The following is a 13,517-nucleotide window of genomic DNA, read 5'->3' on the forward strand; positions in this document are numbered from 1 at the left end:
GACACACATGTTTTAAGTACTGTAGGTACTTCAGGAAGAGTTCTAGACTTCATCACTAGCATCCATATTCCACCTCATCAACCTTAACCATCTCTTGTTCCACCATCACCCTCACTAGTTTTTTGTCCTTTTTCATTGAAATCCCCCTAGACACATTGAGTGAATCTAGCCATCTCTTCTCTTGGATATTGACTCCTGAGTGTTCCTAGACCTTCTAACACCCTATCCCACTCATCACACACCTTTTTCCAGCTTCCCAACACCTCCAACACCTCACAATTATCTCTCGGCTGTATCCTATAGGTTTCCTGTAATTCCTACAGGATCATCCTGTAGGTTTCTAGTACATCCTATAGGTTTTCCTGAAACGGCCTGTTTTGAGGCCAAATTGATGGGGAACCTCTAGGAAGTCACAAAAAGCCTCCTAGGACCCTTCCACCCCATCCAATCACTCCATAAGCCTTTTAGCCATCCTCAACCACCTTCCATCCACCTGTCACATCCACAAGAACAATTAAATTGCATGCTTCATTTTACAAAAAAAAAAGTGAAAACAGATTTAGTTTAGTTTTCTTGCTCACACATTAGTATGGTTTGATGCTCTTTACTTATGTAACTTAGATAGCATCATTAAGTTAGTGTTGATTTAGCAATTCTGCTTAGTGTAGCTGTTTAAATGGTTAATTAGGATATGGTGTGATTTAGCATTACATGTTGTTTTCCTCATTATTGCAGTAGAGTAGCTCTCTTAGAATAGATTTTCTCTTCTTCCATCAAAGAATCAAGCTTCTTCTAACTATATAGAAGTCTAGCTTGGAACCCCTGGGGTCGCTCACCGGATGAACAATGACAACAGGTAGGACCTTCACTTTTACTTGTGCATATAGCACTGTCACCTCCAAGTTTTTACGAACCCCGAGTTGATAAGTAAAGGTGGTAGCCCAGGAGTTGCAACATCCTTGCTGCAATACTAGTGCTCATCAATAGATAGACACTCAGACTCTTATCATGATATAGATACATATATAGCTTGAGTAGATCGCCTGTTTTGGATGGCTTATAACGAGGATAGGTGGCCAACAGACTTGGTTTCCCACTGGGCAAATTGAGGCCACCTATGTCACATGTGGTGTAAACTTATATTTTATAAATAGAAAAAAGAAGGTCCTGCCAAGCTTTACAAAAAAAAAAAATTATTAATGAAATACCATTCAAATCATGACAATTATATTGCTTTCTCTATGTACACATTGTCATTAAACAAACAAAGGAGAGATATCCACGGGAGGAAGCCCGAGTTTAAACCAGAATGTGACTCTAGGTCTTTCATCCATCCATTTAAGGTTTTTTTATTATCCAGGGATAATTCTATTCTACTTGAATTTCGTAAAATATTTTGATATAAATGAAAATGAAGAGAGAATACTCAGTGAGATTCTATAGAGGATTCGAGGGAGGGAGGATCATTTTTGTTATTGTGTGCACGCCTAGAAGAATATTTATCCCAGAAGAAAAGCACAAGACTGTCGGGTCTTAAGGGAGATGTTTGTGGAGAGAAGGGAGCTGGGGGCAAAGGGGGCACCTCTACAATACCTTCCAATATCTTCAGGGCTTCTTTGATGGCCTCGCATCTTTGTCATCCTGGATGCACCATCCCCCAATGATGGCATCCCTTTGGACCTACTCTGTGTCTCCATCGTTCATCAATTTCTTGTCAAGCACTTCCATGGCATTTTTGTCATTGATTTGAGTTGCAGCCCATGCTGGAAAGAACACCTGATAACTGGATTCTGAGTCCACATCCATGTTTCTTCGCGTTGCCATTATTTCGAGAAATGTCATGCTGAAGCTATAGATTTTTTCCTTTACACTATTTGGTAGGTCAAAGAGCCACTCTGGGGCCAAGTACCCTCTGGTTCCTCTAATGGTCGTTAGCACCTTACTATAATCTCTGCCTCGAAGCTTCACCAACCCCAAATCAGCCACCTTGGGGTAGAAATTGTAATCCATAAGGATGTTTTCCAGCTTAATGTCACAGTGGATGATCCAATCTATGCACTCCTCATGCAAGTAGTGAATGGCCTGGGCAACCCCCATCGTGATGTTGAAGCATGTTTTCCAGTCAAGCATCTTGTTCTGAATCTCATCATCATCACTTTGGATTTTGTGGAGTAAGGAGTTGAGGGAGCCATATTCAGAGGATTCCCCTTGATTGTTGGAGAGATGGACATTGCCTCTTTGTTGATCTGACCGTTTCTTTCTAAATTCATGTTCATAATGCCCAAATTTTTTGTAGTAATAAAATTGGACATTAGATTTGCTCCATGGTCTACTTTTTTGAGTTTGGTTTTGTGGAGGTCTCCACTGCTCTATTACATGATGATGTTATGATCTGCCTCTGCTTTGGCCTCTACCTCGCTTGTTTTTGCCTATGAATCCTCTGCCAAATGAGAGTTGTTCTTTGAAAGCTTGTTCCATGGAATCTTCTGGCAAGTTGAGTCTTGTTTCATGTGCCAGAAGTGATCCAGTCAATTGTTCTACTAAGAAAGTTGTAAAATATTTGGATTTCAGAATGGTTGTTACAATCATGTCATATTTCTTGGGCAAACTTCAAAGGACTTTTTGAACAATTTTCTGATCTGAAATGGTTTCACTGATGAGCTTGATCTGATTGACTATTCCCACGACTCTAGTCATGAACTGATCCACATTTTCTGTGTCAATCATCTTTAGGGTTTCAAACTGTGATCTCAATGTCTGTAATTTCACTATCTTCATTGTATCATTACCTTGATACGCATCTTTCAAGATTTCCCAAGCTTCATATGCTATGGATGCACCAATTATCTTATCGAAAATAAAGTCATCGATTGAGTTTTCTATCCAACATTTAGTCTGTGTTATTTCTTTCTCAGTTCAGCAGTTGCATTCCTCTGATTATTGGACATGACCGCCAATGCTTCTTGGTTCGGCTCTATATAGGCAGTCTGAAGTGTATCCCAACGCTCTTGAGCTTGCAGGAATCTCTTCATTCTCAAATACCAAGACTCGTAATCTTTGCCAAGAAGAATCGGGTTCTGTACCAAAGTGTTGGAGGAAACCATTTCTTCAAATACAAATTTGTGCGCCCTTTTGTTTTTTAATCTCCTTAAAAAAAATTCCCTCTTTTTTTTATAACCAATATCACCTTCTTAAAAAAAATCCTTTTTTTTTCCAAGATTTTTTTATTTAAAAAAATAAAAATAACAAACTCTCTTCTTCTTAATAGTCCCCTTTAATATATCTCCTTTTAAAAAAAGGAAAACATTCATGAAAATCCTTTCTCTTTTTTTCACTTCATGAATTAAAACCTTCGTGAATAAAGTCTTTTATGACTTTGTATTGTTGTGAACCTTTTTTTTGAGATTTGAAAAAAACAAATAAGTGCATTGCTTCATGATTTAAAAAAAAATTACCCTTTGACCTTTGAAACGAACTATTGGGCGGATAAGTTTGACGTTTCACACCTTAAACACATAAGTCTTTGAATTCGGTGAGAGTTGAAAACTTGAAATTTAAACTTTTGTTCTGTGCGCTGCTATGACGAGATCTGTCACGCCCCTACACTTGCAGTAGTCTTTCAACCGCTTATAGCGAGGTGCGGCACCACCGAACACTTTCTTTTCACCAATACTTATGTTCGTGGACTACGCCTTAACATTCCATACTTAGTTTTATTTTCGTTACCAAGTATTATTAATGTACCTTTATACCAATGAACACCCATACACATTCATTATCAACAACATTAAACAAGAGAAATGCACAACAGTATAAAGGGAGGGGAAACTCCCTGCAATATGAGTCTACCCGAATATCAATATATATAATTTTTCCACTTTTACAAAGTACAGGCTAAGTCCTTGGGAAACCCCAAATTTATACTTAGCCAAATTTCCAACTTCAGCAAACCCAGTTTCTCAGCTCGTCGGCACCTCCGCACGGTCGCCGCACGACTCACCAACTCTTCGTTCACCTTGTTGCACATCTTCGTTTGGTCGCAAACGCCCAAACCGTGTACACCTGCCCACACGCAGTCCCACTTGCCAACTCTTGGCAAATGCCCAAATCGTGTGAACAGCACGTAGTACTGCCTGCCCAACTCTACGACCTCTGGTTCCAACCTTCGTTCACCTTCGTGCACACTTGCATGATGGGCGAGTGCTCACTCGAGCCACCAAGACACCCACGCCAAGACTTAGCACAAACGGGCACTACACGTTCACCGTGCACGCCTCAACCGATCATATGGCACACCACCCGTGCACGCCTCAACCGTCCGTCGGGCGCTACACACCCGTGCGCGCCCTCACCCAACCGCTGGGCGCTCCTGCCCGTACCTTCACCCACAATTGCGCTTCACCGTGCATGACTGCCCAAGAATGGGCGCATCCTTAAATCTGCGCCTTTCCCTTAGACTTGCGCACTTGCAGATCTGCACCTCTCTACATGAGCGAAGATGTATGAGCGAGTTGCGATGATGTTTGAATGAGCCAACGCAACACAACATATACCAAGCATAGGTCATGGTGGTGGCTTGCCCAGCCGACCTCCCTACGCCCACGCTTCATTGCATAAGCCCCTATATCCACCAAGTCGGTCTCCATATGTTTAACCAAGGTTCCCACGCATATATATGACTCGTCCACCCAACCTTTACGCACTTGTATTACTCCACGATACTTCGCACGCCAAGGTCGAGCTCGCCTTCAAGTCGGAGCGCACGCATAAGGACTGCAGGTCCTTACATCCTCCTCCACCTGAAGTCGTTTTCGTCCTCGACAACATACCATCCTGGTAGCCATCCAACAAGATCATCAATATCCATGATGTCAACTCCTCCACATACTTCAAACATCTCTGCATCATATGTAGAACCACCGTCTCCACCATGTCTCGCCTCGGCAACCATCTATCACCAAGATCACCATACCAAGGTATACACCTCATCGGTATGTCATACATCAGAGATCATCTCAATCCATGACCATCGACCCCTCTGTCACAATCTCCACATGCTGCTCCCCATCATGGAAGGCTGGTCCCTCCATCTCAAGCTACATGCCCACTGCAACATCTCGTGTCGACCTCATCATGTGTCGTCATCATGTGAACTGCTGCCCTGATACTCCAACAAATGCTTACACATTTTTGTACACTGACGTCCCCCATGTCTGAACTAGTTGAGTAGCTAATCCAAATGTCATGCTCAAACCATGAGAATGCACATCCTCATGCCACCATCAGCCGTTTCTCAAAACATCCTGTCACACCCTCAACTCGATCAAGAATCCATCTCCATATAAGCGTAATCCATGCTCAGGTCCATGAAGTAGTCCTCATCTCATCTGCAACATGTTGTCCATGATGTTTGGTGTCGATGTGTTGCATGAAATCAGCCGCATCTATCCCAACATCATCATCCATATGTGTATCTCCTCCATATGAAGAGATCATCTCATCAATCTCCAACTCTCGGTGTGCCACATCCAGGTCCATGAGGCAACCTCCATCATATCTGCAATGTGTCATCCCTAAAGTCTACCATAGAAACAAGTATACACCTATCTCATCTATCCATGTGTTGCCCATGATCATAGATCAATCAACCCCCATGTGTCAAAAGTGGTTGAGTCTCAGCTCAACCCATGCCCAAGTGTTGCCACCAAGGCATCATCATCGTTGTAACTCCATTGCTCCAAAGTGTCCCCAAGTCCACCATATATGAAGTCCCCAAAAGTCACAACAATCTCATGTCATCATGAGCTCCATAAGTCATCCCCAACCAACATCCTAGCAAGCATACAAGTCTCGGCCCAAAGGTCTCTGCAAGATGCCTCAGCTCTCCATGTAGTAGGAATGCTCCATAGTCTGCTCACAACTCCATCCAAGTCCATGGCCTTGTTGTACATAAGTGCACAACCTCTCCATCGGCTCATAAGAAAAACATCTCCATGTCACATCAACAAATCCATCTGCACAACATCCCTACCTTGGCACTCCTCATTGGATGCCCATAAGTGACACCTCTACAAGTGCTCCTACATAATGTCCCCACATAAGACTGCCATGCTCCATGTCTCCAACCTGATGTCCATGACTAAGTTGCCCATGTAGTCCAATCAAGTAGACCCATCACAACAATCGGTCATCCTCATCCAAATCTGCAATCTTCGGTCTAGTGAACTCAGTCACCCAACCATATCAACATCATCATGAGTCCCTTCCATCATAGCTCCCCCACTAAAGGTTTCACCAAGACTATCTCTTGGTCTCGGCCATGAGAAGTCCACCCAAGCATCATCATACCTCAAGAGTGTGCCCTCCAATCTGTCCATGAGCCATGCCGGGCACTTAGCCAAAGTGGCTAAAACATGACCCACTCCTTGACAACGATCATCATGTTCCTCCCTTGTCATGGGCCTTTGCACCTTTCATCCTAAGGTCACAAACAACCCCAACAAGTCCTGCAACAATCAACAATCCTTGCTCTTCATCATCATCATGAGGTTCCTCCAAATGAGTATCCTCATTCATCCATGTCTCCAAACCGCATGATCCTGGGCCAACTTGATCAATCTCAAGTTCATCCTCCATCGTTGTCATATCTGCAACATCTTCAACTATCACTGCTTCCTCTGCCTTGATAGCACAATCTGCAACTTCACCTTGCTCCATTGTCCAACCAAGTTGAAGAAGTTCGTTTTCAACATTCTTTTCCAAGACTTCAAGTTCCTTTCGAATCTGAGGATTCTCTTCTTTCATCTGCTTCAACCTGTATAAGGTAAGCAAGAGCTTCCCTTTGCTTTCTTCCAAATCTGCCATGCCTTGTCGTTCAGCTTGGCCCAAGCACTAAGCTTCACCCCTGCTAAACCTGTTTCATTCACCAGCTTCACCAAGTTCCCTGCAATCATGAACCGGCCCTTGTTCCACTTGTATGTGAAACCAACTTCCTTCACCTGCAAGTACCTGCTTCCATTGTCACTTCGTCACGAGCAACCTTGCTCACTAGCTCCAACCGAGCTTTGATACCAACTGTCATGATAGTGCAGTGGGATCAACACTTCATTATCAACCCGGTCATCAACCTGGCTCTGATACCAAATGTCACGCCCCTACACCTGCGGTAGTCTTTCAACCGCTTATAGCGAGGTGCGGAACCACCGAACACTTTCTTTTCAGCAATACTTATGTTCGTGGACTACGCCTTAACATTCCATACTTAGTTTTATTTTCGTTACCAAGTATTATTAATGTACCTTTATACCAATGAACACCCATACACATTCATTATCAACAGCATTAAACAAGAGAAATGCACAACAATATAAAGGGAGGGGAAACTCCTTGCAATATGAGTCTGCCCGAATATCAATATATATAATTTTTCCACTTTTACAAAGTACAGGCTAAGTCCTTGGGAAACCCCAAAATTATACTTAGCCAAATTTCCAACTTCAGCAAACCTGGTTGCTTAGCTCGTCGGCACCTCCGCACGGTCGCCGCACGACTCACCAACTCTTCGTTCACCTTGTTTCACGTCTTCGCCGGTTCACTCTTCATTTGGTCGCAAATGCCCAAACCGTGTACACCTGCCCACACGCAGTCCCACTTGCCAACTCTTGGCAAATGCCCAAATCATGTGAACAGCACATAGTACTGCCTACCCAACTCTACGACCTTTGGTTCCAACCTTCATTCACCTTCGTGCACACTTGCACGATGGGCGAGCGCTCACCCGAGCCACCAAGACACCCACTCCAAGACTTAGCACAAATGGGCACTACACGTTCATCGTGCACGCCTCAACCGATCATCAGGCGCACCACCCGTGCACGCCTCAACCATCCGTCGGGCGCCACACACCTGTGCGCGCCCTCACCCAACCGCCGAGCACTCCTGCCCGCACCTTCACCCACAACCGCGCTTCACCGTGCACGACCGCCCAAGAACGGGCGCATCCTTAAATCTGCGCCTTCCCCTTAGACTTGCGCACTTGCAGATCTGCGCCTCTCTACATGAGCGAAGATGTATTGAGCGAGTTGCGATGATGTTTGAATGAGCCAACGCAACACAACTTATACCAAGCGTAGGGCATGGTGGTGGCTTGCCCAGCCGACCTCCCTATGCCCACGCTTCATCGCATAAGCCCCTATATCCACCAAGTCGGCCTCCATATGTTTAACCAAGGCTCCCACGCATATATATGACTCGTCCACCCAACCTTTACGCACTTGTATTACTCCACGATACTTCGCACGCCAAGGTCGAGCTCACCTTCAAGCCGGAGCGCACGCATAAGGACTGCAGGTCCTTACAAGATCTGCTATGTGCAGTTCTTTAAAGCACGGGGTGCGAAAATATTGAGAAATTTCTGCGCAATTTTTTATTGGCTGAGCTGCGAATACTGCGCTCTAGGCTTCATTTACAACTGCCCAATTTCTCTGAGGCTCTTTTCTCTTCGTCTTCTCACGCTTTTTCTTTTCCAGCCCAAAAGATTTGAAACGTTGCTCTCTAGAGTCTTATGTGATCTGGTGCTCTGATACCATGATAAAGAATGAGAAAAAAACGTGGAGCAGAGGTTGTTCTTCTCAATATTCAAAATAGTTAAATAGATTACATTGTAGACATCAACAATAAATGACTGAAGTAGAAGTCAACACCTATAGAGTAGAACTGAAGTAAAACTGAACTGTCTATGACACCTAGCAGACAACAAACTCAAATAAAATAACACCTAACCTATTAATATCTCAACAATGTATTGGCAGACCAACAGTCTTCTGAAGCCCTCGGTGCAAAATCCCCGCAACCTAACCAAATTCACATGCTGCATAATTCCGATAGTGCTTACCTACATGCGAAATTTCTTCTCCCCTTGGTTCACACCATCCAACTTCTAAACAATCACGACAAAATTGTCTGGTAGAGTCCCCTTACATACGGATTTGAAACCTACACCTCCAAGACGCTCATAAAAATTCTTCGTTGCAATCTGTAACCCTTTCTAAGTGAATACGATAAGTGCAGACGACGCATATTCTGTAGCAGACAAACGAGGTCGTCCACACCACCAGAGAAATAGAAGCACAATGGCCAGAATAGCACCCACCCATGCATCACGCCACCCACTACGCCAGCAAGAGTCACCTTCTTGTTTTCATTGCAGATTTTGTTGAAATAAGATTCATTTAACCGTAAAAAGAGAGATATCCCATTGGAGGTATCGTATGTATCTAGCAATTCACCAAACCACATTACACATGACTACAAAGTGTGGTTAACAATGGAGGCATATGCATTACACAAGCAATTGCTGACACGGCCCTTTCCCTCTGTATGAAACCCCTTCAGGGGGAATGTACTTACCACTGAACTCTGCAAATCCATCAGCAATGGTCTCATTTATAGCATGAATGCATCGTAACGGCATCTTCCAAACACTGTCGCTCAATCACTGTTGATAGTCCCATGCATGGCTGTGTTTAGGGACAAATCCAGTCATGCAGCTACGGGCCTGGAAATTGTCATTGTTACATGATCCATAAGTGCCACATAGGGCATACAACTTGTAATGATCCTTGGACTGTGCCCATAACATGCTCCATTTTTTATTTCCTAGTACAATATACACTCGAATTTGTCCCTCATCTTCCACGACAAAACGTGACTGATAGGACGTAAAGTGGGGTTTCACAAAATGGTGATGCCATAAATGGAACATAGTTTACTGTAGACTATGTACTTAACTATTCTATCATTGAACGGAGCCATGTATCCTCAAATTTGCAATGAAAATATGTACTTTGCACTCAATTTGGATTAAAATACGAATCACAAAAATTTATCATTTCATAAGTAAGACATACATTGTTTCTATAAATCCAATGTGGGTTTGGCAAGTTCTCTAACCTTCAAGATTTAGGAGCATAAAATGAAGGTAGTGTAAGTGGAAGGCTCTCATAGTATTCAAAATATATATGAGTCTTTACACACTAGTCTAAGTCAATCGTCCTTTTCTCTAGTCATTGCAAACGAGTTTCCTAGGAACTATTACCTACTTGCATCTACATAGTTCACCACTCCTATACTAATCTTTTGTGTTAGTAATTCATAAAACATTATGTCTATTCCATCTCTTTATTTTTACCCTAATTATAATTAATAATTGCTAATCTCAAAAGTCAAAGATGAACTATGGATTTCCTTCTTTGTATAATATCGATTAGTAACTCGTAAAACTGTATGTCTAGTCCATCTCTTTATGTTAACCCTAATTATAATTAATCATTGCTAATCTCAAAAGTTAGAGATGAACTATGGATTTCCTTATTTGCATAACATCTCTTTTGTACATACTAATTTTATGTATAATAGGATGAATTTTTAGTTGTATTTGGAATTCATTAAAAGTTTTTTATTAGGTTCATATTCATGTTTATTTTGGAATCGAAATTCTAGAATGTTAATTTTACTATCAATAATTATTAGGTGGATGGTAGAGTTTTAATTTCCACATAATATCCATAAAATAATTTTATTACTAGTCATGGATATGTTAGCTTTTGTAGCATCAGATGTGTTCTAGCCACTGTTTCTGGAAATTCCACCTAGAGATGACTGAATTAGATTTATTAGTCAATTTTTAATATTTCCTAAGTCTAAACTTAGGGAATATGATTAATTAATCATAATTAATTAAGTCATGCTGATAATGTTCTAGAAAATTACAGGGATCGATTTCTAGTTAATCCTAGCCATCAATTAAGATTTAATCTTGGTCGTTGAAGTCTCAAAGGAGGATTATAAGAAGAAGTCGTGGGGCTTGGAGAAGATACACCAACTAAGTTGAGCATTAATGGCAACAACTGTGGGTCAACGCAGATGAAGGAGGAGGAGAATGTGGCCCTCACATTGAAGGGTCCCAGTCAAGGACAAGGGGAGCAATGAAAGAAGAAGAAGGGCATGTCGAAGGTCAAGTGCTTTAGATGTGGTGAGCTTGGCCACTACATTGTCTAGTGTCCTCTTAGTCAGAAGGAAAAGGAGGAGAAGAAGGATCAGCAAGCAGCATCAACAAAGATCGATATGCTGACCTACAGGCTAGAGGAAGACTTTGCCATGTTTGTTGATATAACTGCAGGAGTCAAATGGGGTGATTTGGTTTTGTAGCCCCAAAGTGCTACAGATGGGAATGATTCTTGAGGTGGTCCACCTCCTGAGTCAATACCTTGCTACGAGGCCCACAATATTCAGTAGCAGGATGGATAAGTGGCAATAGATGTAGTTAGATGCCAGAGTGATAGATCGAGAGTCTAGTTGCAATCAGATGTTGGGTAGCGCAGTGTAGAGTGGCACAATGCAAAGTTAGAAAAACCACAGATACCTTACTGACAATGCAGATACTAGCAGCAGTCAGAGGCTTGGGTGACAAATGTATCATACTAATCACAATTGATTCATTATTTAAGATGATTTTTAGTTGTAGCAACAACAGATGAGAAGGACTTGCAGTGCAGATGCAGTGTTGGCAGTAGTTCAACAGGGTCAGAAGCAGCGCAGATGCGACACATATCAAAGTTGCGCAGTAGTTGGTGGGCAGCAACAGCCATACATCAGCGATTTGATAGGAGATGATGCAGAGGCAGAGTGTTGTTTCAGTGGGTTGCAACACTAGAACACATTCGTCGCTAAAAGAGAGTGTTAGTTTTTGTAGCATCATATGTGTTCTCGACACGAGATTTGGTGGAGAGGCTAGAATACATGTATTCTCCAATACCCATAAATCATTTCTGGAAATTCCACCTAGAGACGACTTAATTAGATTTATTAGTCAATTTTTAATATTTCTTAAGTCTAAACTTAGGAAATATGATTAATTAATCAGAATTAATTATTTCACGGCGAGAATGTTCTAGAAAAGTACATGGATCAATTTCTAGTTAATCCTAGCCATCGATTAAGATTTAATCTTGACCATTGAAGTCTCCATGGAGGATTATAAGAAGAAGTCAACGGGGCTTGTAGAAGATACACCAAATCAGTTGAGCATTCGATTTTGCTGGGAAATTGATCTCCAAAGTAGCAACATTCAGTTGGCAGAGGTGATTCAATGAGATCAAAGTAGTGAGAGAGGGGTAGAGACAATGAGGCCGGATGAATCTTTTCCAGATCCGTTGAGTACATTGCAAAGAGGCAGTGATTGCCACAGAGAGGCAACATAGAACACTCTTGGGGAGATTTTCCTTTTGCTGGGGAGAAGGAGAAATTCTGAACCAAAAGATGGGCAGAGGGTCCGGAGGCAAAGAGTATAAGTTTCCCATATAGTAGCTCATGAGACAATGAGAGGAGACATAGTTCCGAGCTTGTGAGATGCAGTAATTGGGTAGGTTGACGTAGTGACTGTGCAAAGGGAGCAAGGAGCAACTCAATTTGAGATGAGGCGATTGTTGGATCACCTATGGAGTGAGAAATTTTTCTCACTAGTTATTATTGTCAGTTATTTCTCTGTTTGGATTGCTAGTTTAAGTATACATAGATTGTACTCAGTTTTCACTACTGCATAATATAAAAAACCCCAGTTGTTGCAACAGTTTTCCCGAGTTGGGTTTTTCCAAGGACTTACTCCAAAAATAACAATGTCATATTATGTGTGTGCATTTATTTCTTCAAGTGTTTTTATTTTTTCCATGGTATTTTATTTGTGAAGGTTGCAGTGTATTTAATTTGATATTTGTGGTAGCACACAACAATTAAATTATTTAATTAAATTAACAATTAGAAGAATTAATATTTGTTGCTCAAATAAGATTGGAGGTTAGCTGAATTTTCACAGGATAAAGGATTGAGATTTATTTCAAAAGTAGTTATGCCATTTTTTACCTTTCAATTTAATTTAAAAAAATTGTCATATCCACAAATATCCATTTAATTTTTATTTATGACATTGAACTCTTATTACCTATAGTTGTTTTACTATATTTTACTGATTATATGTATTTTTTTTGTAATTTTCTATATATTCAATTTATATATTAATTATTCTTTTAATAATGATTAAATAAAATTATAATTAAAAAATTAATTAACATATAAATCGAATATAATTAAATTTTTATGGTTTTTCTTAAAATTAATAATATTAAATTTATTATAAAATAAGTGTTTTGGATACTTATTATAAATTAATGTTGGTAAAAAAAAAAAAAATTATTATAAAATAATCGTTTCTCATTATAAATTCATGTTAGTCAAAAATTTAATTTATATAACTGTATTACTAAATAGTTCTTCTTATATTATCAAATGTTTAAAGAAATAGCATTGCAAATGTGTACGGTTCTCTTTGACATAAACTATGAGAAAGGAAAGTGAAAACTTGGAGCTGGAGACAATTAAAAAACAGCCCAATACTTTTGTTAGGTGAAAACATGAGCACGATTTAAAGAGTAATTGACAATGTGAATATAATTTAAAGTTGG

General features: G+C 40.9%; 1 pseudogene; it reads right to left on the bottom strand.

Moving 5' to 3' along the window:
* Window positions 1-1,680: 1,680 nt before the first annotated feature.
* LOC149240160 (G-type lectin S-receptor-like serine/threonine-protein kinase SD2-2 pseudogene) lies at window positions 1,681-2,097 on the bottom strand (annotated as a pseudogene).
* Window positions 2,098-13,517: the final 11,420 nt, after the last annotated feature.

The sequence above is a fragment of the Pinus tabuliformis genome, chromosome 8 (genome assembly GCF_031772625.1).
Source record: "Pinus tabuliformis cultivar Carrire ecotype Pingquan chromosome 8, CPIR1, whole genome shotgun sequence".
NCBI lineage: Eukaryota > Viridiplantae > Streptophyta > Pinopsida > Pinales > Pinaceae > Pinus > Pinus tabuliformis.